Below are 5,521 nucleotides of genomic sequence, written 5' to 3' on the forward strand. Positions count from 1 at the left end.
TGAAAATGTTTTTTTTAATTGGGGGCATTTTTTATAAATTGGGGGCAAATGTGTTAGAGCATTTTGAAAAAAAAAATTTTAATTGGGGGCATTTTTTCAAATTAGGGGCAATGGGGGCAAATGTGTTAGTGGAATTTGAAAATGTATGCTAAATTTTCCTTGAATAGAAAACAAGAATGTTCATTGCGACTGCAAAAGAGAGATTTTTAACATTCACATAATTGACATATTATTTCATTTTATTTAAATATATATAAAGTATCAATAAACTAATAAAATATATTTTAACTTGTTATTTTTGTATTTAAAATTGTTTTTGTTTTTTAATCATAAAATAAAAATATCCATTGCTAAAAAGATTTCAAGTATTTCAGATTCATTTTAAAACATTGCAATTTTATCCAATTATAAAATGATAAAAAGATGTAATCATAGACATTTAATAATGGTAGTTTAAACTTCAATTAGTATTTATTGTAAAAGTATTAAAAATCAAGCTTAGTTAGTTATTAACGGGACTACATAAGCATTACTAACAGAACGCCTTTTTAAAAAACCTAAACATGTTTGCATTAAGGTAGAACTGGGCATATTCAGACTTTTTCAAACCATTTGTTAGTAAATAGTTAAAATAACAGAATGGACTAACTTTTCAGGTAGCTAAACTAGTTAACTTATTTCTATGTTCCATTTGTTAACAATATTTCCAGCTCTTTCTGACAATTAACAATCTTTGACTATCTAAGTTTTTTACACTTATCTGTTATATGTAAAATATTTTTGAAGTGTTATCAGCCGCAGCCGTTAACAAGTTGTCACCAATTATTTCTCGTAAAAATAGCGGGAAAAATTATAAGACAAAATTAAAAAACGTTAAATGATAATTTTCATGCAATATTAAGCAAAAAAAGTCACCGTTATTTAAAAAACATTAATCCTTTATTTTATTTTCTGAACATTTGTTCTTCAAAAAGTTTGTTGACATAACATTGCCCAGCCCTAATTTTAGGTAATTGTTGTTTCGCCCCCTGCAGCATTGAACCAGAAACATGATGAAGCTATTGTCTGGATCAAGCAGAATCAAAATGTTCATATTCCTAATTAATTTTTTACTTTTTTGAAGAGACCATTGGAAAATCTTTTCTGATAGAAACTGCTAAGAATAAGATCCATGGTAATGACTTTCAGTTAACTACCCAAAAAGCTAACCTTGAAGCTGATCTTCTACTCCTAACAGATGGACTAGTTGCAGTGACAGATGAATTGTTAGGCAATAAGTTTTCTTATAATGGTAGTGATTATCAGTTACCTGACTTAATCACCCAAAGAGCTAACCTTGAAGCTGAGATTCAACAGCTAACGGAAAAATTAGGTGCAATTACAGATAAATTGCCAGGCCGCAAGTATCCACCAAATGTAGAGGAATTAGTAGGAGTGTTAAATAGTCTTGCGCGCACTGTGCTACCCAACCTGGACACCAGAAATGATGCTGATGTTAAAAGCATATCAGATGATTTGACTGCACTGAACGCTGAATTGTTTAGCAAACTTCATGATCCTCAAAACCAAGTTGGGAGCCAAGATCAAGTTGGAAACCAAGAGCAAGATGGAAACGAAGACCAAGATGGAAACGAAGACCAAGGTGGAAATGAAGACCAAGGTGGAAACCAAAACAATTTTTATGTATAAATATGAATAAATAAGATTCAATCTAGTTATCTTGACTGGAAAATAAACAAAAGACCACAAAATGTGTTTGTTTAATTGAAAATGACAATAGCATTGTGTACTGGTTAATATTCTCTTAGAATCAACTTGCTAATCATTAGCCCAAACCTTTAGAATTATCAAACATTGTTTTCAGTAAAATCAAAAAGTTTTAGATACAAATATAATCTGTTTAGAGTAGCTAAAACGTTTTTAATGAGATACAAAAAGAGAGTCGCCTATTCTACATTATTTAGTCATTTCTTACAGATACAAATCAAATATAATCTTTGAAGAAAAGACATGTTTTTTTTCCTTCACAACAATTAAGACTCTCTACAAAGTATAAACTGGATAGGAAAGATTATTGTACAAAATAATTTTCTATTGTTTCGAATCTCATAAAACCGTATAATTAACAATTCTAATACCTCATGGAAAAGTGAAAATCTTCAAGAAATCAATAAACCTTTGATAGTTTTGAGTACAAAACGAAAAATTTAAATTAGCATGAGATCCACTTCTTGTACTTGTATGGATAAGGCAGTCAAATCGGTATATTTTAAAATAATATTTTTAACAATTATGTAAATGAAAACACATGAAACATTTAATATGCTTAAAGTGATGCTAACAAGGCCAATTGTACGTTGATTAGCATTATAAACAGTGTATATATTATATGTAGTATAATATTCCAACCCCTAGATAAAAAATAAAACCCCATCAGACCATGCAGAGATAAGAGAGTTACATAGATCGGTTAACACCTATAATATGCGATATTTTCCACAGCATGTTCTATTGTGTACAAGTACTGTACACGACAAATCAGGAGACATCTGTATTCATGGGGATATTTAAGGATCCGTAGAATAGGAAATGCAAAATCTTTAAAAATTAACAATATTCATAAACATTATGTTTTATGTTTAAAATTGGATTATTTCTTTGAAAGTTGTAGAACTTAACCCCTGAATGCAACAAGTGGCCGTCAGATGTCAGTCAAAAAAAAATTACATGGAACTGCAGCGCATGGCGTGCCGGGACACTATAGGCCTGCTCAGCCTATCCAGTGTATGAGCAGTCTGTGCCACCATATGCAGCCAATTGTTAGAGGGCAATTATAAAATGANTGCCCCACACAGGCCTTTCGAACACCTACATTTACTCATTTTAAAATCTTCTTTAATTGTCAATTGTCCCTAAATTTGCTTTCCTGCACGCCCCTTATCCTTAATCCTTATCACTAAAATTTATCCGGGGGGGAGGGGGCTTACATTTTTTTATACAGAGTGTCCCACGAAACATGACAGTGATAAATAGTTTTTAATGTCTTCTTCCATAATTTGTTAAGTTGTTTAATACCAAAGTCAATAATAAAAATATTATATATGAGTCATATTTTCATAAAATTAACTTCAAAGTAAAATATATTTGAGTAAAAGATTTTTTGAACGAAATAAACTGCAAACAGTTTTTAATATATACAGTATATGGAAGACAACATTCAAAACTGTCATGTTTTGTGGGATTCCAGGGGAAAGGGGGTTCGCTGTCCCCGTAATTGAGGCTAAGCATACCACCTGGAAAATGTGTATTTCACTTTGTCAGGGGGGCGTAGCCTCAATCCCCCCCTCTTCCCTCCACAGATGCTATCCTGTTTGAAAAATTGAACTACTCCCGTTTGAACTATTGTTCGTTTGAACTCTGCAGGTGCAGGTACCATGAGTAGTTCAAACAAACAATATATTTCAAACGAGCTTATTTCAAACTCATTTGAACTATTTTTTTGTTTATTTGAAATACTGTTCATTTAAACTATTAACAATATAGTTAAAATAACCTTTAAAAATAGTTCAAATGAACATAAAAATAGTTCAAATGAACAAACAAATAGTTCAAATGACAAACAAAAAGTTTAAATGGACAAAGCATTATAGTTCAAATGAAAAAAAAATAATTTAAATGAACAAAAAAATAGTTCAAATGAACAAACAGTTAAGCCAATCTTGTGGAATCTCCTGATTGGCTTTAAATAGAAAATGACCTTACTTAATTAACTTGTGGACATTGCAAACATTATAGAATCTGTGTTATTATGGTACTATATAAGATAGTCTGAACATTTCTGGGTTTATTACTCACTACTCACTAGGTGTTGATATTGAAGGATATTATGGAACTATTTGCTGAATGGTATTGTATGGTGCCCTATTAATCTCCTGCGCCATTGCTGTTTTCTATGGTCCAACCACCGGGATTGCTGCGTTCATAAATCGAACTTCTCTGGATTGGAGCAGGTTGAGGAGTAGAAAACATCCTGTTACAGAAGCAATCAGAATAAATAGCTTGATTAGGAACACAGAATTGTATTCTTTGATGCATCAAGAGATGTCCAGTCCTAGTCAGCATCATTCCCCCAATCTCATTTCATTTGCAATAAATATAATATATATCTTTGTTTATAATAATCTATACACACCTGTCCTCAAGCAATTTTAGGTATAACAAAAGTCTCCCGAAAAAAAACAAAGTTTAATCCAATATTATATCATTCAAATTTAAAATGCTTGTTTATTCGATGTTTAGTTTAATAATGGTTTGTCAAACTTTTCAGGTTATATTTTCAGGTTCTTTTAAGAAGAAAATAGTGTTTTGACTTTTCATCTAGAAAAATAAAAATTCAAGATTAAAAAATTTATGAAAAGATTTACAAAGTAATGAAAAAATTAAAGAGAAATAGAAGAGATGTAGATATACTGCTACTACAGTTTCATCCAGATCCACAGCTTTGGTTTCGGGATCTTCTTGTTAGACATGGGAACCATTCTCCCTGCCTGCTTTATAGAAAAGCACATCTTTTCCATGCTCTTCCCTATTTAGGATCATGGATCCAAGACTCTTCTTTAACCAGAGTTTTCTGGTTTTTTCCCACAGCTCCGATCAAACCCAGCAGTTCCCAGTGGATTGATCATTCTACAACTGTGGGGAGTTGGCGAATTGCTTCATCCTATACTCTCTGAGGACTGGTGCCACAACTCCTATACTTATGGTGAGTTGGCGAATTGCTTCATCCTCTCCTTGTGAGAGCTGGCGCACAATTGGCTTCTTTCTCAATCTCTTTCCCTCTCTGTGTTCTGAACCCAGATCCCGCCAATTCTTAATCCTGGGGCCAGCTGGCTGGTCAACCCCTGTATGGGGCAACACTAGATAAGGCGGCTGGAGCAGGGGGGCCAGATTCGGGTTGATTTGTCCTGAAGAATTTTCCATGCTCTGGCCCATCTTCAGCAGGGAGGGGGGGTTGGGAATGGTTACAATATGCTTGACACACTTAGTTAGAACAATTGGCTTTGAACTATTATTGTTACATTTATACATGGGAACTTTTACATACAGATCACTATGTAGAAGATTTACATATCAGATAAACTGAACAACTTCCTGCCAAAAAACTGAATTTAATATGGTGACAGCTAATGAATTTTAATACCTGTGATCCATATAAATAGAAATAAAAATGTAAACAAATGTGGTGTAAAACCACCTAAACAAGTATATGTATATTTATTTCAATTTATTTCAATTTAATCAATTTTTTATTTGCTAAACTTTGAATATGAAATCTCAAATATAAAAAAAATTTCTAATTTTTCTTTTTATAATATTAGTATTAGTGACTCCTAGAGTTGATAAACTAAACTAAAAGGTCAACATCCAATTCCAGTATATTACTTCAGGGACTCCAGGACCAATCACAGTTCCCTCAGTAGAGATTTAACCAATAGCAAACATGGCGTTAGGAGGGGAATGG

The 5,521-nt window shown here is 32.4% G+C and overlaps 1 long non-coding RNA gene across 1 annotated transcript; it reads left to right on the plus strand.

Annotated features, from left to right (window-relative positions):
• The first annotated feature begins 458 nt into the window (after positions 1-458).
• LOC111707134 (uncharacterized) lies at positions 459-1,714 on the plus strand. The gene is made up of 2 exons (XR_002766382.1): positions 459-577; positions 1,010-1,714. It is a non-coding gene; the product is annotated as an uncharacterized LOC111707134 (long non-coding RNA).
• Positions 1,715-5,521: the final 3,807 nt, after the last annotated feature.

The sequence above is a fragment of the Eurytemora carolleeae genome, unplaced genomic scaffold, assembly GCF_000591075.1.
Source record: "Eurytemora carolleeae unplaced genomic scaffold, Eaff_2.0 scaffold587, whole genome shotgun sequence".
Taxonomy (NCBI): Eukaryota; Metazoa; Arthropoda; class Copepoda; order Calanoida; family Temoridae; genus Eurytemora; species Eurytemora carolleeae.